This window comes from Colius striatus, chromosome 7, assembly GCF_028858725.1.
Source record: "Colius striatus isolate bColStr4 chromosome 7, bColStr4.1.hap1, whole genome shotgun sequence".
In the NCBI taxonomy this organism is placed as follows: domain Eukaryota; kingdom Metazoa; phylum Chordata; class Aves; order Coliiformes; family Coliidae; genus Colius; species Colius striatus.
The window spans coordinates 5,059,496-5,086,586 of NC_084765.1; the positions used below are offsets into that span (position 1 = coordinate 5,059,496).

Below are 27,091 nucleotides of genomic sequence, written 5' to 3' on the forward strand. Positions count from 1 at the left end.
ATCGTATCTTGCCCAGTTATATTTGCAAGCGTGACTCAGACATTTTGTTTAGGGAGAGAAAGAAAAGCAGGATCATTTGACTTCTGTCCAGCTATGATAGCCACAGCCATTAACAAACTGCTGAACATCCACCAAATCCACTTATTCATTATCATGGTTAGTAAGCCTACAACAAGCCTGATGATGACTGATGAAAAAATGCATGAGACCTGTGCGCTTGCTGTAAGGGGGGGGGGGGGGGGGGTGTGAGTGGAGAAACCGTGATTACAGCAGATATAACCTGATCAATATAAGCATTTCCTTCTACCAATGGTCCTGGAAGGGTAGTATGACTGTGTATATGAGTAACAAACAATGGCATCAGATGGTTTTGTAAGGTATTCCATAATGTTAGCATGTCCTGTTATTAACATGACCCAGCAAAGATCTATGAATACGCTGCACGACACCAACTACATGTAATGAATCACAGACCAAAGTAATTGGTTCATTATTCCAATACTGCAAGCCCATAACAACTACTTTTAATTCGAGAACTTGCACTGAACATTCTAATTTAAAGGTTTCATGATGCCATTCCCCATTGTCTCGCCAGGCATAGCCTGCTTTCCTGGTTTTGCTGCTTGCATCAGTAAAGACTGTCCCGCCATCTACTGGCGTATTTGTTAATACAGGTTGTGGTTCCAATTGCAAACGAGTTTTAAATAACAGATGTTTCGGATAATGATTAACTAATATCATTCCGTGTGTGGCTAATGCAAAAGAAATACTGATTTGACACCAATGTTGAATGATATCAACATTAGTTGGCAAAATAATTGTGTCAGCCCCTTTTCCAGATACAATCACTCTTGTGCCTTCATTACTAATAGGCTATAGCTTCATGTCTGGGCAAAACTGTGACTTTTGGGTTACTTGAAAGAAAGACCCATTCTAAAAAGCGTAATGAGTTCCTTGCATGAGAATCCCACTGAGTAATAATACCACTGACTTCTTTGTTAGTGTTATAAACATAAATATTAGTTGGCAGTTGCGGGTCTATTCGGTAACATACGTTACAAGCAATTTTATCAGCAATGTGAGAAAGTGCTACTTTTGCCTGGGGTGTTAAAGATCGAGAATCATTTGGTCCCGTTCCTCCGTGAAGCAGTTCAAAAAGTGATTTCATATCCGGGTTGGTAATTCCACAGGTGCTTCTTATCCATTGAATGTCTCCCACTAATTTTTGCACATCTCTGAGGGTATTTACAGTCTCTGTGAGAGCAAGCTTTTGAGGATAGATGCAGGAACTAGTAATAGTCATGCCCAAATATTTCCAGGGGGCTTGTCGCTGAACTTTTTCAGGTGCAATCACCAGGCCCCATAGTTGCAGTTGTTTAATCAAAGAATTACTTAAGTTCTCTGTAATAGATTCTTTCTGGGATATCAATAAATCATCCATATAGTGATACAAAATCACATTAGGGTGGCTCTTTTGCCATGGTTCAAGGGCCAGGTCTACATATCATTGACAGATAGTAGGTGAATTTTTCATGCCCTGTGGCAAAACAACCCATTGATACTTTTTTGCAGGAGTTTGTTGATTAATAGATGGTACAGTGAAAGCAAATTTCTCGTAATCTGCAGAATGTAATGGAATAGTAAAAAAACAATCTTTCAAATCAATGATCAAAACATCCCATTCTGTGGGTAGCATTGTTGGAGTTGGGATTCCTGGTTGAAGACTTCCCATGTCCTGCATAACTGCATTTACTGCTCGCAAATCCCATAGCAAATGCCATTTTCTAGATTTTTTCTGAATGGTAAATACAGGGCTATTCCACGGACTGTTAGATGGTCCTAAATGTCCTGTTGTAACTTGTTCTGCAACAAGGGTTTCCAGATGGGCAAGCTTCTCTTGAGGTAACGGCCATTGATCCACCCACACTGGTTAAGTAGTGAGCCAAGTTAATTTTAAAGTGGGTTTCACAAACCAGTGTGATGGCCATTCTTTACGAGGGACAATAGTGGCATCAGATCCAGAATCAAGTAACATCTTTTAGTGTCGCAAAACATGACCACCAGGTCTGTGAATGCTAACCTCTCAAAGAGGTTTTTCTTTAGTCATAGATTGTGCAAAGGCTACCATAGGAAAGCCTGTGGATCCGAATCCCTGAGTACCTCACTCTTTGTTAATCGCTCGAGGTACTTGAGCCTTAAATGGAACCAATTGAGCTATACAGCTTCCTTGAGTGATGGTTGCTGGAGGAGTTAAAGTATACACTATGATACCAATGGCACCCTGATAGTCTGCATCAATGACTCCTGGAACAACAAATAGTCCTTGTTTAGACATGGATGAGCACCCCAGGAGGAGCACTGACAGTCCATGGCCGAGAGGACTGCCCAGTGCAGGTAGATGGAACTGTGTGTACTTTAGTATCAAGGAGAGTTACTGACTCACCCACGGCCAGATCGACGCCTGCGCTTCCTCGAGTGGCTGCGGAAAGCTCGTTGAGGCAGCCGCGCTCTGGGGGTATTTCACTGTCTTGGCGCTCCCCATCCAGTGACTGGCTTTCGAGTTTCCCTGTATCGGTGTACCATCATTCTTAAAACGAAAGACATTCTGATGCTTTATGAACATATTTATCACAGTTGTGACATGTACCTTCAAAACTTCCCCTTTTACATTTCGAGCATTGTTTTTTGCAGTGCCCCTTATTCCCACAGTTGAACTACCCAGATCTCATCTGTTTACGATCTCCCTTTCCTTGAATACCTATTGATTTTAATGCTATTGCCGTTGCCTGTGCTTGTGTTTGTGCATACATCTTTGCCTTTTCTTCTTCTTCCATAATTTTCGGGATTCGAGAGCAGGCCTCTACCATCTGACTGAGTGAAGATCCAGCAGGTAATGTGGCAATGTTTTGTTGATATTTTTTATTAGCATTTATAAATGCTAAATCTTTTCCTATTGCTGATTTTGCATCTGGTTCCAAATTTGTTGCTGCCTCCAAAGCTGTCTTGAGCCTATCAATAAACTGCATATTCAGCACCTTGCACAATTTTTGTATATGGTAAAGATGGTTTCCCGATTTGTGGTAATTCTTGAAAAGCAGCTAAAGCAAGTGCCTGGGTTTGTTGTATTATTCTGTGATTCATAGCCGCTTGCGTGGCACCATCAGTATATTGTCCTTCACCCATCATCATTGCCAAGGTTGCATATCGCAGAGGATTTGTAGGATCACAGTCCTGTAAATTCTGATAAACAACATAGTCACATTTCTCTCTCCATTTGTCTTTGAACATCATGTATGGGGTAGGTGTTAACAAAATCTCCATCAGACTTTTGATATCTGCCGGCACCAATATTTTATTTCTTAAGAATGCCTAAACTAGCATATGGACGTGTTTATTATTATACCCATAGTCCAGGACCGTTCTTTGTAATTGACTAACTGTTTTCCAATCAAAGCGATGCCATTGCCGATTTCCATCATTGTTAACCATCGCTGGCAGTGCTGTGATGCTAGATGACAGCATTATACCTTCAATTACAGCATTTTCCATTACTCCTTTTCATCTCTGTCCTTGATGATCATTAGGATCCCTCGGTGGAGATGGGGAATCATCTGGCGCTGATGAATTGCTAATAGAGTTTTTACCTTTCTGGGGTGATGTCGTTGTCACAGTATCTAACTTCTTTTTTAACCAATCAATCCAACCTGTTGCCTCCTCATCATTTGTCTGTTGTAGAGCAGACGAGGAAACATGACCTTCCGTTAATTGATCCCACAGTTTTTTAACTCTATCAAGCTCCTGTCGATTAAGTCATCCCTCCTTACCAAATTTAGATTGTAAATAATTATCTGCCTCCTCTATAGTCCATTCTTGATCTTCCAGATATTGCAACACCCACTCATTTTTCTTTTTTTAGTTGCAGGCACTACAGATGTTGATACTTTAGTATTTGTTGTTAGTTTTGGGCTGCAGGTGGAGCTTTCATCAGAAAAATGCTTTTCCACCGTATGAAGCCCTTCTATTATAGCTTGATGTGCCTTTGCATACTCATCTCTGACCGATTTTTTACTGGATCCTTTACCGAGACGCTGCATTTGTATCAATAGCTCTCTCATAGTTTTTTCTTGATCTTGAAGTTGTTTTTGTAAGTCAAGGTTATTTATGGACGGATAAAGTTGTGATGGGCCGGGTTGCACCTCCTCGTCCACATCCATGGGGAGTGGTACTTGGGCAGGATCTAGTGGTGCAGGACCCACTGGGGTAGAATAAGGTGGCAACGGAGCGGTGGGTGACACCCTAACTCCTGGCACCTTTGTTGCATTCTGCTCAGGAGTTGTTACAGGAGCATCCTTTAAATCAGTGGGCACCCAGGGACCAGGCTCTATTTTCTCTCCTCCCCAGAATTCTCTTTCACTTTTACTGATTGGGTAGGAAGAGGGGGGCTCTGGCAAGATGGGGATCAGTTTTTCAGTCACTCCCTCCTTTTCTTCCCCTGCTGATCGGATAGCACCTACTACAACTGCATTTATCTGAGCTTCCCCCTGCATTTCTTCTATCATGCGTCTCACAATTTTCCATGTAGATGAAAGTTTAACACTGTCTTTGTTCCCATTTGTAACAGAGTTCCAAAGTGTGTGACCAATTTGATCCCAAATTCCCAGATCATAGAGCTGGTCAGGTTTCCTTAATAACTCCTTGCAGCGACACCACACTAGTAGGGCTGCAAGGTCATCCTCCAGTAGCTTAGTTTCAGTCTTTTTTGCTAACTGGGCCAGGCTCTGTATAGCCGTTTGTAGTGGGTCTGGGATGGTAGTGATTTTCCACAGCAGCTCCTGCAGTGCTGTGCTTACTGTTGATATCAATATTATGACTACCGCTTGCACAACATCAGGACTGTCCCTCCAGCATTCCTTTCCCCACCTTCAACAATAGCTGTGGGTGGGCATGATCTTGGGAGGGACTATGGCCAGGACAGCTGACCCAGGCTGACCAAGGAGATATTCCATACCATATGACGTCAGCTCAGTAATATAAACTGGGGGAGAGGAGCAGGAAGGGGAGGCGAGATTCATTTCTGGCCTTCCCAAAGCAACCGCTACGCGTACTGAAGCCCTGCTTCTCGGGAGGTGGCCGGACATCGCTGCTGATGGGAAGTAGAGACTAACAGCTTATCTGCTTTTGCTTTGCTTCCCGCACGCACAGCTTTGCTGCTTATTTATTAAACTGCTTTTATCTCAACCCACGAGACTCCCATCTTATTGTCTCCCCTTCCCTGGCTTGCTGAGGAGGTGGGGGATAAAGTGGTGTGGTGGGCACCTGGCATCCAGCCAGGCTCAAACTACCACACCGTTTTTTCCAATACTGATGCAGTAATTCCCATCTGTCCTATCTTCTTGCTTTGACCTTGTTTCTGTTACAATCTGCTGTTTCGGTTTTCCCCTTGCTCAAGCTTGCTATCACATAGACATTCCTTTCTGTGCTTTTTTTCTGTAGAAGACAATTCAAAGACAAACTGCTAACTTTCTCTGTTTCTGATAGACCATACCATTCATTATAGCCCAGGTCCCAACAGTTACCTTAGCTGTTACCTTAACTACAAGACCCTTGTAAATGTATTTGTTAGGTTACTTTGGCTGTTACCTTAGTTGTAACTAAAACAAAGGGACTGATATCTTTTTTGACCAATCACTGTGATTTGGGAAATTTTGTGTTTCTCGGGAACCAATCATGCTGAAGGGCTAAATTAGAAAAATGAAAATTTTATGCATGCTTGTGTTAGCAAATGTGATTTTTTTGTTTGAGCTGTCTTAAAACCCTGAAAATGATAACAAACAAGGAAGCACTTATGGAGGAGCTATCCCACCTGTTTTCCCAGCACTACATAAAACAGAAGTGCCTGCTAATCTGTATTCCTGTGTAGATAAGCTGCGGATCCATCAACACCCCTGTAGCCTATCAGTCAGCACTGTACCACCTTTGACATTGCTTTCCTATGGGAGTTATCTCCAACACCATGCAATTGGCCTGATCGACACCCATTGAAAAAATACAGGCTGCCGGTAGAAGTTACGCCACTACGTCTGGGCACTACAAGAAAGGAGGTACATAGCCAAAAACTAAAGTAGTAAGTAGGTCCCTATGTAGTCTATCAGACAGCACTGTGTCACCTTTGCAGCTGCTTTCCTGTGGGAGCTATCTCCAATCCCACGCACTTAGATTGCTCAACTCCCATTGAAAAAATACATGCTGTCGGTAGAAATTAGACCAGTGCGCATGGGAGCTTAAAGAAAGCAGGAAGGCAGAACCCACCTACATTGATACGTACGTCCCATTGTGATCTATCAGCTTGCACCGTTCCACCTTTGCAGTGGCTTTACTGTGGGAGTTCTCTCCAATCCCACACAATTGGCCTGCTCAACTGCCATTGAAAAAATACAGGCTGTTGGTAGAAGTGAAATCACTGCGTATGGGAGCTACAAGAAAGCAGGAAGGCAGACGCCACCTACAGTGGTACGTAGGTCCCATTGTAGACTATCAGTCAGCACTGTCTCCCATTTGCAGCTGCTTTCCTGTGGGAGTTATCAAATATCCCACAGTCTAAGCCTCGTCAGCTCCCTTTGAAAATACATGATTTCGGAAGAAGTTACGCCACCGCGTCTGGGCACTACAAGAAAGCAAGTACACAGACCCCAACTACAGTGGTAAGTAGGTCCCTATGTATTCTATCAGCCAGCACTGTGTCACATTTGCAGCTGCTTTCCTGTGGGAGCTATCTCCAATCCAACTCCCTTGGACTGCTCAGCTCATATTAAAAAATATGTGCTGTCGGTAGAAGTTAGACCACTGTGCATGGGAGCTAAAAGAAAGCAGGAAGGCAGACTTCACCTACAGTAGTAAGTAGGTCCCCATGTAGTCTATCAGTCAGCACTGTGTCACTTTTGCACCTGCTTTCCTGTGGGAACTATCTCCAATGCCACTCCTTTGGACTGCTCATCTCCCTTTGAAAAAATAAATGCCCTCCGTTAAGTTATACCTCTGTGTATGGGAGCTACAAGAAAGCAAGAATGCAGACCCCAGCTACAGTGGTACGTAGGTTCCGATGCAGTCTATCAGCCAGCACGGTGTCACATTTGCAGCTGCTTTTCTGTGGGAGCTATCTCCAATCCCATACAATTGGACTGCTCAGCTACCTTTGAAAAAATACAGACTGTTGGTAGAAGTTATACCACTGTGTATGGGAGGTACAGGAAAGCAGGAAGGCAGACGCCAAATACAGTGGTAAGTAGGTCCCCATGCAGTCTATCAGTCAGCACTGTGTCACATTTGCAGATGCTTTCCTGTGGGAGCTATCATTTGGACTGCTCAGCTCCCATTGGAAAAAATACATGTGGCCGGTTAAGTTATACCACTGCGTATGGGAGCTACAAGAAAGCAGGAAGGCAGACCCCAGCTAAAGTAGTAAGTAGGGCCACATGTAGTCTATCAGCCAGCACTGTTTCACAATTGCAGCTGCTTATGTGGGAGCTATCTCCAATCCCACTCACTTTGCTAAACTCCCATTTAAAATATACAGACTGTCGATAGGAGTTATACCACTGTGTATGGGAGCTAAAAGAAAGCAGGAAGGCAGACCTAAAGTACAGTGGTAAATGAGTCTCCATGCAGTTTATCAGACAGCACTGTATCACATTTGCAGCTGCTTTCCTTTGGGAGCTAACTCCAATCCCACTCACTTGGACTGCTCAGCTCCCATTGAAAAAATACATGCCCTCCGTTAAGTTATACCACTGCGTATGGGAGCTACAAGAAAGCAGGAAGGCAGACCCCAGCTACAGTAGTAAGTAGGTCCCCATGTAGTCTATCAGCCAGCACTTTGTCACATTTACACCTGCTTTCCAATGGAAGCTATCTCAAATCCCACACACTTGGATTTCTCAGCTCCCATAAAAAATACAGACTGTCAGCAGAAGTTATACCACTGTGTATGGGAGCTACAAGAAAGCAGGAAGGCAGACCCCAGCTACAGTGGTACGTAGGGCCACATGTAGTCTATCAGCCAGCACTGTGTCACAGTTGCAGCTGCTTTCCTGTGGGAGCTCACGGTTATGATGCACCACACTGCGTTCCTCCTGTACTAAGTCTGCATTCAGGTGCCCAGTCCTCTCCTGAGCCTGGATCACTGAAGAATTTTATCTCTTAACATGCAATCATAGACCTGATTGACTAAAGGGAGTCATATTGTCCTACCAGGAAATATCACGCATAGGAAAAACTATCCAGGACAGTTTACTTCTTTAGAGTGTACCTTTTGTAAATAAGAAAGAAGAAACGCTGTCAATATTGGTCTGAAACAAAATGTGGGATTTCGCCATGACTGAAGAAATTTAACACAAGTATCAATGTTTTATACCAGCAGAAGTGCAAAATAAACTCTTTTGAAATGCAAAATTTTCTTGAACTAGTGTTCCTGGTAAAATGTTTAAAATTTCACATTAGAAAAACAACAGCAAAAGGAATCCCCAAAGACCAACCCAACCTAATAAAACCCAATAATAAGAATTTGACACAGCAGAAAGCTTTAATTTATGGGTTTTTCTCTTAATTTTTTTAATGATTGTGCATGATAAAACTGGATTAATTTGCTCCATGCCACAAAATAAAAAGTCATGTTAATAATATGTAGGAGAAGCTTCATTTATTGATGTTCATGAAGCCACGAAAGGCCAATCTGACAACTTTATTTGCTCTGAATTAAAATAAAGAGTAGATAAATTCTTCAAAATAGTAAACGAAACCATTTGCTTATTTTAATTAGATAGTTAAAGATTTGTAAAATCTTATTCTCTGAGGAGGTCTGCATCTACTTAACTTCAGAGAATCCTTCTTAAGTGAAATGAGTCCTTAATCAGCAATGCAAGACATCTAAATTAATCATCATGCAGCTACTTTAGGCTTTAAATCCCTGCTTTGCTCCACAGTAAATATTTAAATAAATATTGATATAGATGTTCATTGTCCATTCCTGAGAAAAAAATTAAGTGGCTCAAAATATAATTGTAAAGGTGAAATGCAGTGGGGTTGCTTGTAAAGAAAAGCTTTTGCAGATGTTGCATTTAAGGAAAAATTATCTATATGAAGTCTAGAAATGGAGAAAGCATGAAAGCACAGTGCATCCATCATAATGTACCGCTCTTCTCCTTCATATCATCTCTAAATATCTCCCAAATAGGAAATAATCTACTGATGGAACTCCATAGCTTGAGAAATTTCATCAAATATGGACAAAAAGGGAGGTTATTCTATTTACCATACTGCTCTGTGTATTGCTTTCACTAAGTCTGCAGTAATAGTCCCTGTTCCTGCTGGTCTGTTAGTTAGTGTGTCCAAGCCACTACTGAGCTTCTCTGTGTTCTCAAAGGTGATGCCTGAAACAATTACAGAAGCCCTATATAATACGCTAACCGCAATTAGAGAAATAGGTTTGCCCAAAGCATAGAGCTCCAGGACAGCTCTAATGCTGCTGCCTTGCCACATCCTAATGCTTTCTTTCTTAAACTGACAGATGGCAGCGAGCAGCCTCAGAGCACTTGAGGTTCTTCTATTTCGGGCAACAAAAGCAATGACATGGGGAAACAAGAGTTCACCTTTGCGGTGTAGAAGACATTGTAGAGTTTGGTTGATGCTGATAGCTTCCTCTGGATTTATTTAGAGATCTCACATTTCCAGGCTATTTGTAAAGATCAAACTTGCTGCCACAGATCTTAGGCAATTCCTGCCACGTCTCACGCTTTCCTGGTGAGTCCAAGCTTCCTGTGTTCTGTGTCCAAACAATTACTTTCAGAGTGAAGGAATTACTGTCACAGAAGCTGTTATAGCCTCCCATGCTGAATCTCATTCAAAAGAGGCATCTGGGTCACCCGTCTCTTTATTTTGTTGTCAAAGATGACAAAATATAAAACGCTTGTAAAGATCTTTCCAGCTGAGCTAAAAGTACAGCAACTAATGAAAATGCACAGCTTAGGAAACTGTGATGCATCTCAGCAGAGGGCTTTTGTTACCCTTGTACAAACAGTTCTCAGAGAAGGTGCAACTTGACTTTGCTGTGAGGAGCAGAGCAGATGGGATTCAAGCAGTGCAGAAAGTCAGCTTAGTTTCTGTAGGAAACTCCAAGTGAGTTTAGACCAGAGATGATACTGTCCTTCTTAGCAAAGTTAATATTCTTTTTATTTAAGTGACTTAATCTGGATTATATTTCTTTAGTTCTGGGTAGCATATCTTAATTGCTGTCATGACTAACTAAAGTATGTAAGCTGCTTTTTCCTTCATGCATATTTAAAAGTATATATATGTCTTTTTTAATGGTAGTACCAGTTGGAGGGGGAAAAACTTCTGCAAGGCAAAACTACTTTTTGAAATTATGGGAATTAAAGATGTACTCATTGGCACAAGAGAAAAGAGGGGAAAAAAGAAGTGAGTCTAAAATGTGCAGCAGAGGACTAGTGGTCTTTGCGTAAAAAAATTCAGATGTTTTAATGATTTTATATGTATCAAGATAACAGTGAGACCTCCATACATCTATGGAGGATTTTCATAAGGAATTGAAGACTGTGCTTTGGCTCAAAAAGACTTTCTGCTTTGCCCGTTTGGCAATTGCCTCTTGTTTATTCAAATTCCTTTCTCAAAATCCCACCCATTCCTCAGGAATGCTCCTGAGCAGCAGTGAGTAATTCCAGGGGCAGTGCAGCACTTTGGGAGGCTGCTGTGTCAGACATGATGTCCTACAGTGGTCTTCTTGGTCCTTTTGATCTCAGCAGGACTGCCTTCTGCCTTTCCCCACAGACTGTCTACTGGCTTTTCCTTCTTCACAGGGTTGAGGTATCTTTCAGAGGAGAGGGGGTTTTCTTGCTGCATTTCTTCTTGCCCTTCAACTGTTACACATTAGTGACTATCTTGAAATATTTTTGTTGTTCTTCCTTGGTTTATAACCTGTAAATAATCTGTGTGTAGATCTCATGAGTGAGAGTGAGTATATAGAAATGGTTTATGGGCTGGATAACACAGCAGTATCTACTCTAGGAGGACCTAGGAGTGTATCCTCTGCCTCTACAGGCCTAGTACAAATCCCCTTGTAGTGTGGCTCTACTTCAGTGCTCACAGTACACAGGCTTCTGAAATAAATAGTATGGATGATTACAAATAGAAGAGCATAAGCATTTGTCAGTGTGATGCTTGGGAGGAATGGTGTGTACCATTGTACACAGAGCTAGAGCTTTCCAGACATCAGACAAGTGTTTTATAGACATTTGAGCGATGAGTACTTTAATTTTCTTATGCCTAATAATTGTTTAAAAACAAACAAACCAACCACACCACAAACACGGCCAACAAACAAACAAACAAAAAGCTTATGAAGTTTTCTGTTTTAACTCCTAAGGCCTCATCAGGAATCACCAGAAACTCACAATGTGTACTTGATGTAATTAAATTCCACATTAAGTGCATTTTTTGAAAAAAATCCCTCTATTCCTTTGCAAAAACATAAATGTCTGCCTAACAGTTCAATTTACTTGCTTTGGTATCAGATGATTTAAAGGTAGAGAGGCTCTGACAGTGTTTCAGAAGTGGTGAAGCACTTTCCAGACTAATACTGTAAGTGGGAATTGTCAGAGGAGACCTGCCAGAGCTCACCCCCCTGCCTACCCACACTCAGCAAGGTATCTTCAACTTATATCTGAATCTGTTCCAGATGACGTCAGTGGAAAAGCTTCAATTGATTTGAGGTGGGAGAGGGATGAGCCCTCAGCAACGCCAATTGCAGTTGTGAGCCATCAAAGCAGCAACGCAGTCTTGCTACATGGTGTGTAGTTATTTTTGTAGATTTCCAGAATCAGCAGGGATGAAAATGGTAGATACTTTTGCAGGTCACATGTTTCTCCTTTCCTTGGTAAAACTGCTTCTGTTTGTGAACTCATTAGCAGAGGAATCATTTATTCTACAAAGTGTTTGGGAAGAAGGGAGTGTTCATGTAATAACTCCTCAGAAGGGTGTGAGATGAATACATTTATGATGAGCTATCAAGCATCATAAAAGCTATGGACTTCTGTAGAAGCAAATCAAACACGGAGCTATCTTTTCTGTGACTAGAGGAGAACTTGTCTGTGGCAGAAGCCACTGGTTTGAGGGGAATTAATTTCTGGGCTGCTTTTGAACAGAGATTTTCAATGTGCTTTGTGCTTCAATGCTCAGTTCCTGCATGTTCTTGCTATTTTAAAGCTTCATGGAACTTGGGGTGCTTGCAAACTGCCTTGAGGTAGAGAGAGCTGTGATAATTAGGCTCTTACTTTTATCCTGGGAAACAAGGACTCTACTGACAAACTGACTGGGCAGCAGCTTTTGGCTGAAACTTTTTTTTCTGAAGTTGCAACTTGCTGAATAGGAAAATTTCATTAGGGAAGAGTTGATTTCAGTGGGTTTTATGTTTTTTTTTTTTAAATAAAATAATTTAATATATATTTAATGCTTTTATTATTTAGTCTAGATTTTTTTGAGACGTAAAAATGCTGGGTTTTTTTCATACAGAATAAAGATAGGTAAGAGATGTAAATAAAAAACAGACCTAGAGTTGAAAGCTTATTGCAATGGATTATTCTGATTGACATGTATGTAAAATACATCCATATTTGCTACTATGTTTCAATTTGGGATTTAAAAGGGTTTAAAAATATCCAGCTTATCTGTATGATAGGGAAAACTCAAGAATTCTTCCTCAACTTCAGGCTTAAAGTAATGATTTTAATGACATTACTGGGTAATGTGGTTGAAGGAAAGAGAAAATGAATAATTTTAGAGTTTTGTGACTAAATGGTTAGGAAGAAGAGATTGGGGAAAGAGAAAAGAAGTCCATTTAACAAAATCTGTTTGAAATTGATGGTAAGTTGTTTCCCTATAGAAATTTTAGTTTGGAAACTTTGGTGTGGAGGCTGAAATATACACTGTATTTACTTGTTAGTTCAAATCTCCATTTTTAATACATAAGAAAGTTTTAATTTTTAGTATTTTAGTTTCTAAATGATGAAACTTTTTGGTGCCTAAGAATAGAAAATGAATACTGTTAGAACAGCCACTTCTATATGAGTATCTGAGCAGTTTCTCTGTGTACCTACAGGTCTGGATGCAGAAATGGTTCCTTTGAAAACAACAGGCTAAAGAGATGAAAAACAAGTCATATGCCAATGTTCCCAAGGTCTGAGGAGCTCTGGTGTCTCCTGTCTCAGTGGTATCTCCACGTCCTGCTGGATGCAGAAACTGGATGTCCACTGAACCTTTATATGCCGCTGTCCGTGCATGGTGTGAATAGCTCAAGTTGATCGATAGTAAGAGTGAATGCAAGATGGTGTAATAGGAACTGGCTGTGATCTGAATCTCCCTCATTTCAATATTCAGGAAGGGAAAAGGGGATTTAAAACAATATTCAAGGAATTCCAGACACACACAATTTTCAGCAAAAACCACGAGTTACCTGCTCCTTTCCCTGGGTTCCTGTCTAAGGACTCTGAGAGATATTCACTGGTAGGAAGAGCCACGTCATTAGAAGTTTATAGGGATATAGTCAACTATGAAAGCTTTTATTAAACTTACACATTAAGTGTAAAAAGTACGTCTTCACCTGAACCCAATTAAATGTCTAAACATAAAATCATAGAATGGTTTGAGTTGGAAGGGACCTTTAAAGGTCATATTGTCCAACCCTTCTTCAGTGAGCAGGAACATCTTCAAGTAGATCAGATTGTTCAGAGTCTCATCCAACCTGACCTTGATTGTTTCCAAGGATGGGGCTTCTACCACCTTTCTAGGCAGACTGGGACATTGTTTCAACACCCTCATTGTAAAAGTTTTCTTCTTTATATGTAGTCTGAATCTCTCTTCCATTAGTTTAAAACCGTTGTCCCATCACAACAGACCCTACTAAAACATACTTCTCCAATAGTTGGGTTTTAAATGCTACTGATGTGAGCAGGGGAGGAGCTGTAGAATGTAAAATGATTTCTGATAGTGTGCTGAGAATGTGGGACCTGATGCTTTGCTCTCCATTCATACAGGCAAATCTTCCTATACTCTCATACAACAGAGAAACACCCAAAGGTAAAGCTTAAAGTGAGATTAGGTTTCATGAGAGCTGAAGCCAGCCTTGTTAAAGATGCTCAGGGACCAGTCCATCCAGCCAGTCTTGTTGACTTTCATTCACAGCATCTGTGTTGGTGTAAGAGGTGGCAATGACATACAAGAGAATAATTGGGATATAAAGGCAAGTTGGAACAATTATTTTTTGGCCAATTCACTTTACTTCTTAATGGTCCCTTGGAGGGATGCTCTTCAGGCTTTTTAGTGGTGTTGTAAACATGAAAATACATCCCATTTAGTACAAAGACTAACTAACTCTTAGAACTCACCAGGTAAGAAATACTGAGTGGGGTTGGTTGACTTCTTCCAATTGTGGATAATGTAAAGATTTCTTGACATACACAAATTTAACTTTGAAATTGAGAACCTGAATTTAGATTTTACCTGGCAAGTTGATAGTTACACATGTCCATAGCTTAATGAAACTGCAGTAAATCCTTTGGCAGAGTTACAGAATGTAATAGCCCGTGGCACAGTCTGTCACCTGCAAAATGGATTATTGTTGCTTTCTTTCATTTTGTGGGTTAAGCAAGTATTTAAGGGTATTGTCCCATGAAAGCATTTTTTAACAAACATATGGTATGAGTTCGTTGGGCAGTTCTTTTGCTTTTTAATCTTTTGGAAGAAAGTCCCATGTGAAAAGACTTTTACAAATTATTATGGTAGGTTTCAGATTTGATTTTAATGCTCTGTCATAATGAAGGCAATAGAGATTTGAATGAAATGACAACAGATCCACTAGTGATGCCCCATCTGCTACACTGTCATGTAGAATATTATTGCTCAAAGTTGAACTTCCAAGATAAAACAACCTGGTAATGTAATACAAATACCAGAATATATTTATTTTAAATTTTTGGTGGAAGCAGGGAAAAGTAAAGTTAATTTACTGATTTTTGAAGGCTTAAAGGAAGATATGAATGATTACTTAGCCATTTAGTGTTTCTCTGCAGTAAATGTGCTGGGATTTCAACAGAATGTTGGTGATATTGAAATTAAAGGTTGATTTTATTTAGAATTTTTTTCAGAAGAATCACAGAATGCTCAAATGACTTTGTGTGGTAAATACAGCTAGCAGGGATCTGCCACCGGATCTGGCCTTTCAGTCCTTTTTCAATGGTTAATGAGGACAACCATTCTCTTCCCTTTTCCTAAAAGGATGAAAAGAACATCATCATCTAGGGTAAGGAGAGGTCAAAAACTTTATTGTAGTTTTAGCTTCCTCAGAAAGTCAGGATTCAGTTAAGAGTATAGGAATTAAATGGGAGGAAATGAGTTTTGGATTGGATTTACCACATAAAACCATTCTGAAAAGTAGTTTCTGTTCAATTTTTGGAAAAAAATGCAACTCATTCAAGGAGATCTTTTAACTCCAAATTAAATTTTTGTTCTATTTGGAAATTTCAAACAAAACTGGTTTGGTTTTTTGTTTTTAATTAAAAGTTGAGTTGGTTTCATCATTAAAATGCTGAAGTGCTGTAAATTCTGTGTCTTGACGGGAGTGTAGTTTGTTCTTCATAGTCACTCAATTAAGTTAAATCCCATACAAATTAAAAAATGCTGGGACTCTGAATCTGAATACTTCAGTGAAAAATTGCATTCAGTTTAAATTTTCATCAAGTGTAGCAGTGAATGACATTAGCATATAACGTTATGTATAAATTCCAAGTTTAAAGTAGTGTCCTCAATGAGATTTAAATTCTGATGAGAGAGGAAGGGGAAAACAAATTGATGAATACAGGACAGGCTTTCTCCTATGAATATGTTTTCAAAATTAGATGAATTGGATCTATTCTTGATAGACTTCAGCTCCACTTTCTAGATGATTCCTGAAATTGTAACAACTTCTGTAATACATTTAGAGTTTCATATAAAAGGAAGTCCAGTCTCTACCAGATAAATTATGCAACACTAGATGTTTAAATCTGTGCATTAGTAACTGAAACAGGTGGTTTGGTATCAAGGGTGCTGAGAATCTTCTGCACAGGAACTAAGACCTTTAAAGTTTGAGGGTTTCATCATGTATTGGCAGTATACTAGGAGAAATTGTCATTAATGGAGAAAAGTACACTATTTCAGTCCTCACAGATGTCATTGGTGATAAACAGTATGTCTCCTTTTTAAACTTATGTATTCATTTTAATTTTCCCAGCAAAATGGTTTTGGCAGGTGTGAACTCATGTATGAAGTTACCATTCGATTCAGGAGGAAAAAATCCCCAAGTGATTTGATATCCAAAAATACCACACCCTCATTGCACATGCATTATGTGTGTGGAGCTTCTTGACCATGTCTTAGGGATGCAATACTTCACAAGGATACTTTGAGGGCTCAGTGGCTCTGGAGACCTCATTGCAATGAATCAGGAGTTTGTGTTTTGGTCAATACATATGCCTCTCATTCACTCTTTCTTTTTTGAAATGAATAGAGTGTTTTAATTCTATTAGTAGTCAGGTGCTGATACATCAGGTTCTATAAAATTGAGATGGTAGAATCATTAGAGGATCTCTCTCTACAAATGTGAGCGCTGAGTTGTGTTAGAGAAAACACTGTGGCTTTTTCCCTTTTTCAATTTGCATTTTTATGTTATGCCACTCTGGATTGTACAAATCTTAACATCTGTTATTAGAATTATGCTTAGGCCATTTCCCCAGTTAGAGAGCTTTTTCCCTAGAATTATATCCTTATGCAAGGGAACAAAGACAAATTACAATATATTTTCAAGACGTGCTAACAGCCTTCGGTGACGCTAAATCCATTGCCTGGACTCCATCCAGAAAGTTTTGATTGGAGGTAAATACTTGCAGTTTCACAACCTTATTACCTTTTCTATCCACCTACAGGAGTCCACATGGGGTCTAATTGCTTTTCTGAGGGTTATATTTAGTAAGTGATTGCAGATGGCTTTTAGACAGCAGGAAGGAGAAAAAGAAAATGTTCAATTTTTTATGTAGAATTATGTCGAAACTTTCAAGGTGTAAATACATTTCTTTAACAGAGACTATGACCTTGAAAAGATTTCTTGCATTAACACTGCTCAGTTCTGATTAAAATATGTTATTCTCTTGTTCTTGTTCCCTATCTGTTTATAATCACTTCATGTCCATTGTCTTATTTTTTCATTTAAAATCCTTTGGAACAGAAACTGTGTTTTTGTTCTGATGTAGTTGGGATAGTGTCACATCCTGGTGTTTCTTAAATTTTACACAAGACACGATTATTCTGAATTATTTCAAGGTTTTCTCATTGCTGGTGTGTAAGTGTATGAATCCTTGAAAAACGGACTCTGTAGGATGTTGAAATGCTTGTGGTTTTCTATCTATTTCAGAGTAACTCCAAAGATACATAGAACTGTATTTCTTGGGGTCTCTGGTGGCACAACTTTTGGGCTGATGAGCAGTGTACAGCCAGAAGAAAGCAGACAAAACCCCATGTCTTTTTTTTAATGGCCTCACAGCAACATGGAGCACATTGCAATGTTCGCTGCTTGTGGTAAGTAATCAACTTGCTTCTCTCTTCTCACTTACATTAATGAAACAGTCCTGTTGGCAGAAATAGATGAAGGAATGAATCCTAAAAATACACAAAATATAAGAAGGGAAAACAGATGGTTCACAGATATATTTTGAAGAGCTGCAGAGGCAGCATGAGAGACTTACTAGTGCCGTGAAAGCATGGCCGATCTGATCTGCACCAGTCTTAGGAGAAGGAGAAAGGAAAGGGGATTATTGCTATATCATTTCTTGCCTTCAGGATTTGAATTCTGAAATGCTTACACAAAAGTAGAGAAGAAAGTCTAGATACTGTGGTATCCTGGTATCATTTCATCAGTGTCATCTCCCTGAAAGGACAGTAGGACAGATAAAAAGCAAGCATGTCCTCCCCTTTCTCTGCCAGTTCAATAAAAATAAATGCTTTCAGCAAACTCCTTAAAGTGCAGTTTTCACTTACAAAAGTAAGTGTCTTTTTTTTTTCCCCCTTAAAGCTGTGTTAATTACATCCCACAACACAAAACCAAGAGAGCAGGAAAGAATTTCACTTAGTGTCAGGACAAACAGAAGAATAGAGTGACAAATCTCCAGCTCTGTTGTAATTTTGGTGCAGCTACCTACTACTGCAAATATATAAACATTGTCATCTTGTCCTTGAAAATGCTGACTGAAAGAAAATGTGGTTTCCCTCTGAGTTTGTGCTTTATTACCTTCATTATTTTCTTCATTATTTTTGTTTGCAAACTGAGCAGTGAGGGAAAAAAAGGTTTTTTTTCCTCCTTAAAATAAACAGGACATAAAATGTCATTGTCATTTCCTCAGCCATTCAGCTACAAAGAATTTACATAAAGCTGTTATTCTTTCTGCTGTTACATGTTTGTTCCAGTTGTTCAATCCACACTAAAAGAAAACAAAGACAGGAAAAATGCATTAGCTCAGGTCTCCCCAGGATCAAGACTGTTTTACAATCACAATGTCAAATATAGAGTCATATTCTTTCTCATTACTTTCTGAGTTTGTACGTAAGTTCTTATCCCATGAGGGTCTTGTTTTCATTGTATTTTATGTGAATCTGAAGTTTTAGGATCTTGAAGTGCTATAGCATTTTCCCTGTGACCATTGAGAAAGGTTTTAAATTAAACTGAAGACTTCTTGTAGGTCATTGTGACCTTTATGTTTTTGTATTATACAACCTATTAACTGTGAGAATGAAAGCTGCCATTCACAAATATGTTTGCAAACATACAAATGAGGATGGTGCATTAAACTTCAGGGCCTGAAAAACATAAGTAGTGAACCTTATTTGTACCTTGACCAAGCAAAAAAGCATGACTAAGGATAATTGTAGGTAACTGTCATCATGAGAGAAACGTTTACTCAGCCAGGAGTACCAAACCACTTTTAAACAGTTTCTCAAAAGGGAGCAGTGAGGAAGTAATTGATATCAGTACATGCCTTGAAAATAATTTGACTTAAAGGTTTTTCAGCTTGTTTTTTACTTTATGAATTTGGAAAAATAGTGATTGTAATAATTGTCAGTTTTAATAAGGACTCAGAAATTTTCAATCGTACCTTCCTTTGTCTGCAAAAACCCTAAATTTGAAAAACATTTCCTCATGAAGTTCCCGATGTTGCCTTTTTTGGTCAGCAATCCATTTTACTGAAGTGCAAGTAAGGTTCATGGCTAATTTGCTTTTCCTAAGAAGGACTGGTAAATCCACTTTTTTTTTTTTTTTTTAAGAGAAATATTCTACTTGTTTGTGTGCACATATGAAAACCACATTATTTTAAGTAATAAGTATAATTTGGGACAAGACCTAAATGCTTTTGCATTGTGAATATTGACCATACTGCAAACTCATTGACAAGAGGATAAAACTTCTTGGGCACCAGGGAGAAGTCTTGGTGATAATATAGGAAGAAAAATCTTGGATGTGTAACTCTGCATTTTGTAGGACTGAAGTGGGGTAGGAATTTTCTTCCATTTTCTTTTGGAAGGAGTGAAATTTCAGTCCTAGATTCTTATGTCAGTATTTCCAAGGAAACATATTGGAAATCACCAAGTGCAGGATTCTCCCAGGAATGGGAAGTCCAAGGAGACTGTTGAATTTGCCTTCTCTGGATGAGTCCAAAAAAGGAATAATTTTCAACATCTTCTTTTGAAAGGAATCAGATTGGGCTTTTTATTTATTTATAAGAAAGCCTAGAAGAAGATAATGCCTATTTGGAAGTGCTTCTGTAGACTAATATTCTCTCTAAAGAGATTGGATGGTTTGCAAGCAAATTTCTCTAGAAGGTTTTAGTCTCATGTGTAAGCTCTGGAAAGCCCAGTTCTAGTGATCTTAGAGGAATCTCTGGAACTTAAAAAGCCTGGGGGACAGAACTGAGGGGGAAAAACCAAAAAATTCTTTATATTTCAGTGATAGAAGAATACCACATCCCTAACAAATTGAAGGACTGGTTTACACAAGTTGGATTCTCACAGTTTTTCCGTTGCCTTCTGATGAACTAACTTTTACGGCAGTGAAATATGATTCTCATTTTGCTTTTTATGCTAAGCTATATTTCAAAGCCAGAGAAAATTCAGTGATCTAGGGATGAAAATTATTCCCTGAAGACAATGGAGAGAAAAAAAAAAGTTTTGAAGAAAAACAATAACTGCACAAGCAGAAAGAGTGGTTTATCCAGTGAGCATTATAAAGAATTGTCTTAAAAAAAACCCCAAATCACTCCCCCCACCCACACCGGTGATAATTAAATGCAGCTTAAACTCATACAAACTTTGATCAAAATCCATCACTGGGATCAGACTCCCATTACTGATGCTAGATATTAACAATTGCTTACTTGCAAGTACTGTAGTGGAAAGCCACTTTTTAAACTGTTTGCACTTACATTTTCAAGTAGATTATATTATATGTTGAGGCTGATTTTTATGCAGTGTTTTATGAGAAGATTGGCAGGCTGTGGCCTCAGAAGCTACAAAACCCCTTAATTTTTTCTGGAATTAGTTTTGCCTGGCCAAGAACTTGGTGATGTGGATGCACAGAACACACCTCTCCTAGCTGAATGATATCTATTTGAAAGTGAAGCTGTGTGTTCAGATTAACTGAAATTTGTGAGATACAAGCACCTGCTATCTTTGCTACCAGCTCAGTACTGAAAAATGGCCAAGTTTGAGAGTGCTTTTCTTTTCTTTGGTTATTGTTTCTCTCACCTGTAATTGAGAGGGCTGCAAGTGTGGGTGTTCACAGCAGGGGAAGAACCACCTGTGGCAGAAATCTCTTCAGCGGCTGATGCAGGTGCAAACACTAATTAGGCCATAGATGAATAAGCCTGGGGTTTTTGTGTCAACCCTCGTGCTTGCGTGCACATTGGCATCGCCAATGTGTTGCTACAGTTCATCACAGTGGCTCTGTATGAGAGCATGATTGAAAAGGTTTTTTCAGGGAAGTGCTAAGGTGTGCTGGCAGAGCCACAGCAGAGTTGGAAGCCTGCACAGTATTTCTTAGTCCTTCCCTCTCCCCAGCATGATAATTCCTGGCTATGTTTTCACAAGGAAGTTGAAATTTCTGGGACTGCTAGTCTGTGGGATGGAAAAAATTGCTCATCTCATACATAGTATCTGCTGAAAAAAAGCAACCAGAAAGGCCTAGAGAAAAGAAGTGAAGTAAGACAAGGGAAAATAATCCCTCTAAAGCTCTTTGTGGTCTGTTTCTTCCCCAGCCTGGCTTGGCACGATAAGGTATACATTAAAACCAGGCTGGTGCAGCTCAGATACAGTCTTCCTAGGTTTCTTCTCCTTTCTACATTTATCTTTTTCACTCTTTTTAAAGGAATATTGCAAGTCAAGGTCTACTACTTATTCTTTCTCACCTTGAAATTGTTATCCTGTACGTGCAAAATACTTTTTGATTGCAGTGAAATGGTGCTGACTACCAATTACTGGTGTCACTTTGAAGGCCATTTTCTCAATGACTATACAGACCATTTGTGTGTACAAATAAGTATGTGAGGGTGAGTTGCATTAGGGATGAGGCTTTGTTAGTTGGTGAGTGAAATTAGACTTTGATGTCAAGCCTCAACTTGCATGATGAGACCACTGAATGGAGAGAAATATATTTCTAGTAAGACCACTCATGTCAACATATGTCTTGCACAGGGAGTAAAAAGAGCCAGGAGCCTTATTTTACATTGGGAAGAACAAAGTTATCTCAACCAATAGCCATAAAAAAACCTCTCTTCCTTTAAGTGTGCATTAAAAAAAAGAAATTCTATAAATGTTTTTTATATTTAGATACAGTTGTCTGTGAGTGGGGAAAACACATAAAGATAACTCACTAATGAGTAAAAAAAGTTCATTTTGCATGGACCTGCTCTTTAGAAATATAGACAATTTTTAAAATATTAAGAACATATTAAATATGATCAGGAAGATCACTAAATAGAGAATTTCTTTACTACTTTCAGAAAGCCTCTTCAACTTGCTCAAGAAGATAAATAAGCCGGTATATATTTATGGACTATATTTCATTCATGGATGAGAAAGGAGTATTAAAAGACTGCATCAAACACAACAGCAAAATATACCAGACATGCTTATATGACTTTCCTGGTTGTATGGAGGTAAGGGTCTACAATCAACACATGAATGATACCTGCTGCTGCTGTCTGATGGGGAGGAGGATTTTTTTGATGTACTAGGCAGAGGCTAAAGACATTGTATGTGCAATTTTGCCATTTTTTTTCCCAAGATAACATCCAGATTTATATCTAAGCTATTTTCTCCTTAGCCCCTCAGTTGAGCATCTGAAATTCCCCAACCTCTTGTACCTGTAATTCATTAACCAGTAGTTTTTACACCTGTAGGGTTTTTCAAAATGAGGGGAAGAAAAGCAATTAATAGTGCCATGACACACTCAGCAGCTCTTCACAGTAAAGCTCTTTACAAGAAGAAAATTTCTTGACACATCTGTTAGCTGCTGCCAGATACACAATGAGAAATTGCCATGGGCTATTAAAATGTATTTATTAACTTTTGTAGCCCTGTTATACATAGTTATTATGACATAAGTATCAATTAAAAGTGTAGCCATTGTAATTGCATGTAATTAATAGTTCAGTTTGAAGGTAATGCCTGGCCAATGGTGGACAGAACAAATAATCCTTTATATTCCTAGAGATGGAGATATAGTTTTCTAGCCCAAACCTGTTTCTAAGTAATCCAAACCTTCGTTTCAGGACAGGATTTTTCACACTTGTGGCAACTCAAATCCACTTTTTTATTGCTGAAGAATATTTTTTATTATCAGAACTTACATAACTTTGTATAAAAAATTGTGTAACATGCTAATTCTGGAAAAGCTGAATATCCCAATCCTGAGTTAGAACAAGCATACACTGGACCCCAAGCTATAGCTCATGTGGTTTTTCCTACACCTCGGTGACACTGGAAAGTCAAAACTGTAGATAAAAAGGCAGGTAATAGTTCTTACATGTACAAAATGCAGATGTTCTTCTTTAAATGCAGAAGTGTCTTTGAAACAGCAGTCTGTTTCTGTAACCGTGGAGGGAGTCAATGCTCTTGAGTGAAGTGTCATAACAGTGCAAGCAGTGCCCAGAAATGCAGGGACAGAGCAGAGATAAGACAGACCGAGAGGTATTCATTATTTTTAACTTACAAGCATTTAAAGAAAACATGCATCTTATTTCTTGATGAGAGAGAAAAAAATGCTTGCACAATTGGTTTTTTTTTTTTACAATATACAGAATTTACAAAACTCTAGTGAAAATCCAGAACTGAACCTCTAGAGAGCCAGAACATGTGCAGCACTGCCAGTCTTGTACCAGATACTCAAACCATGAGTCAAGGCAAATGCTAATGGCATAGGGTAGAAGTCTCAATATGCTGGGGGCAGATGGATGTGTGGGTAACAGGGAACCTCAAGGCCTGGGACAGAAACTCTCCTTCACATATGAAAGCTTTTTGAAAATGTTTCTACTGTGGTCAGTTTTGTTATCTATTGCTACAAGGTAGGTAGGCAGTGTATTATAGGATCATAGAATTGTTTGATTGGAAAAGAACTTTAAGATCTTGGAGTCCAATCATTAACATAACGCTGTCAAGCCCACTGCTAAACCATGTCCCTCAGCTACGCATCTTTTAAGTATCTCCAGGGTCAGGGACTCCCCCACCTCCCTGAGCAGCCTGTGCCAGAGTCTAACAACCCTCTCAGGGAAAAAGTTCTTCCCAATGTCTAATCTAAGCCCTCCCCCAGCACAACTTGACACCCTTTGCTCTTGTGCTATCACTCATTACCTGGGAGAAGAGACTGACTCTCACCTCACTACAACCTCCTTTCAAGGAATAGTAGAGAGTGATCATGTCTCCTCTCAGCCTCCTCCAAACCCTCATCAAACTTATTCTCTAGACTCTTCACCAGCTTCCTTGCCTTTCTTTGGACATGCTCCAGCACCTCAAGAAATCAAGAAATAAATAGCTTGATTGTATCAAGAAACAGATGCAGCTTTTTGCATCAAGAAGTAGCTGCAGCTGGTAGTGTTTTTAATGGAGAAGAAAAACCATGTGCTAATAAGCTTATTCCAGTTAAAATGTTTTCTCTACAACTTCTTATAGAGTTTTAACTGTACAGGGTCCGAACAAAATAACTGGAGCCATGTTTCTGCAGGTGAGGGACATTGCTTAAATGTTTCTCTTCTGTCTGATACAAAAAGGAAGAACATAGAATCATAGAATGGTAGGGTTGGAAGGAACATCCTGAGCTTGCCAGGACACTGTTTATAGAAACAGTCAGACAGAACCACCAGTTCAAGCAGGAGCTACTGGGGCTATATGCAGTAACACACCTCAGAAATAAAGTGAGTTGTGCAGAAAAAGGTGAGGTGCACAAAATGGTGTGGTGAATATAGAACAAACTCATGTGATATTAATAAATACATGGTATTTTAAAAAAACCCTGTTGTTTCACTAATAAGTTGAAATGCTCATAGCCTCAGAGAAAGGAAAATGCAAAAGATGATAACTCATGTAAAATGAAGATAAAACAAAGCAATCTTAGAAAATGATGTGGCTAGGAATGAGTGGATCCTCACAATGATTGTCATATGACATTTACTAGAGGTAATTGCAACCCAAAGGTTTGCTGTAAATTGAATCTGAGCTAGAAATCGGCACATTGATTGCCAGATTGAATGGCAATTTGAAAGAAGAGCATAAAGCTGCAGCTAGTACAGGCAAGTGCCTGAGAAAAAAACAAGCTAAAAAGATTAAATTGTTCAGGGCAGGAAAAAGAAAGCACGTAAACACAGTTGTGGCTGATAAGAATTTTTGATGGTTATGGCCAGTGCTGCTGGAAGAATAATGGAAGCCTTTGCTAATAACACAATGCCACAGGAGGTAAGCAGAAGTTCATTTCCAGCAATGGTCTGCTATCTATAGCTGGGATATTTCTTTAATGATATATACTTGAATATATCATTGGTTAACTCTCATCTTGCAAGTCTGTTGGCAAGTGCACTTCAGATAATGAATGAAGCTAATGCTAAAATTATAGGAGCTTACTAACACAGTACAATAAGGAGATCCTTTTTTTGCATACATATTTAGTCCAGGGACCTCCCAGGAATACATTTGCAAAAAAATTGAGGAGAAAGAAAAAGAGAGTGAAAGCTACAGAAAATATAAGCTCTCTTTCTTGCAGGAGTATGTAGCTTGAAACAGGATCAATGATGATGATATATTATTAAAACAGAGACTTGATAAACAAAGGAAAAAGAGAAATTTTGTTTGTTATAGGAGAAAAGCTTATAGTGGTTACAAGTTATGTCACCTGAGATAAATAAAAATTATTAGTAAACACTGGTAGAGAAAGGGAAAATAAAAAGGAGAAGCAGACAACAGGAACTTATCCATTTTCTATTTCTAGCTTCCCTTTCTAAGGAAGAGCAACTAATAACTTGGGCATGCATTCTCTGCCAAACACATGGTCATATAGCAAACTGAAAGCTCAACTTGCAGTTTTTGTCTTTATTTTCTAATGCTGCTGTTCTTATTTAAGAAATTTCTAGCTAGCAGCATAGTGTACTGAGAAAAAAAAAAAGGGAGTATATGAAAACCATTAAGGTACAACCTATTTTACAGCTGCAAATTAGCTTTGGGAATGACTGAAATCAGGGTTATAACTTTTGAGTTAATGTTCAAATTATACTCACAAACAGGAAGAATTTCATGGGTGGACTTGTGGGGGGCTACACATATAAACTGGGGAGTCTGAATGTTGGGTGAATTAAATATCCTTTTTTCTTCAGAAGCAGTATTACTGTTTCATAGTGCCAGCAGAAAACAAAAGATGAAATATTTTGGAGCATTTCATTTAGTACATTAGATAAAATGCAAACATTTTTGCACAGAAACTTGTGACTTCTCCAACACAGCTCCAGCTGATTTTAACAATCAATCTTTTATCTCTTCAGGAAACAAGTCATCTTACACTGGCCATAGGAGAAAACATGCAAATCCCTTTAAATTAATCCAGCTGATGACTGTTCTCTTTGCCAACAATAAATTGTCATTCATCAAGAATTTAAGAACCAGCAAGTAATTTAAAATAATCCTGAGAATACAACAGGGATGGAAAGGCTGAAAGCTAATATTCTTTATAAAACAGGTTATTTTTGTGTGTGTGGAACATGACTGTGTTTGGAGTATTTGCTGCAATTTGGGTTTGGCTGCAAATTCTTGTTGTTTTGGCAGGTTTACCCTATGCAATGAATTGCAAGTAGATGGGCGAGTGCTGAGCATTGCAAGGCAAGTGAGAGGTACAAGGTGCCTCAAGTGGCACTTTAGAAACAGCATGCTCAAGTGAAATACTGAGTCAGAGAAGAAAAAAGCTGAAATATGAAATCACAAAAAGACCCCTCTCACATGATTAAATTTAAAATTGCAAGTTGGACATTTTATTTCATACACTACAGGTGCTCTGGGTTATCGGGTATTTTTGACCACCCACAGTAAGTTTTAAGACTTGTCCATGTAGAATCATGCCTGTAATTTGATGACTCTGTATATGTATTATAGACATTTAGCTCATTTTAAAAGATATCTCTTTTTTCCTACTTGTAAGATTTCCTAGGTAAAAATGCCCAGAACTGCATGTATGTTATAAAAAAACTTGTGATAGTTTTTCAAACCTCCTTAATATTCAAGACAGAAATCTTCTATAAAGTGATTGTCTAATTAAACATCTACTTTTATCAATTGTGCTTTACAATCCACTTGAGCTTTCAGAGTTTTAGTCAAGCACTTGAATTTTAAAACTCATGGATTATTGCTTTGAGCACCAGGGATCAAAGCAGTAATACCACCGTTAAACCTCGTGGTACTTACTTGTCTCTCGTAC

The 27,091-nt window shown here is 38.9% G+C and overlaps 1 long non-coding RNA gene across 8 annotated transcripts in view; it reads left to right on the forward strand.

Moving 5' to 3' along the window:
* Positions 1-5,091: 5,091 nt before the first annotated feature.
* The window catches only part of LOC133625788 (uncharacterized), a 35,516-nt gene continuing 13,516 nt past the window's right edge, over positions 5,092-27,091 (forward strand). For 5 of the 8 annotated variants that reach the window (XR_009819085.1, XR_009819081.1, XR_009819086.1 and 2 more), the window contains exons 1-5: positions 5,092-6,701; positions 11,747-11,857; positions 13,166-15,364; positions 17,510-17,673; positions 22,143-22,298. This is a non-coding gene — a long non-coding RNA (uncharacterized LOC133625788). Of the gene's footprint in view, positions 6,702-9,562; positions 9,796-11,746; positions 11,858-13,165; positions 15,365-17,509; positions 17,674-22,142; positions 22,299-27,091 lie in introns of all 8 variants that reach the window. The other 3 variants (XR_009819082.1, XR_009819083.1, XR_009819087.1) reach the window with 3 other exon arrangements.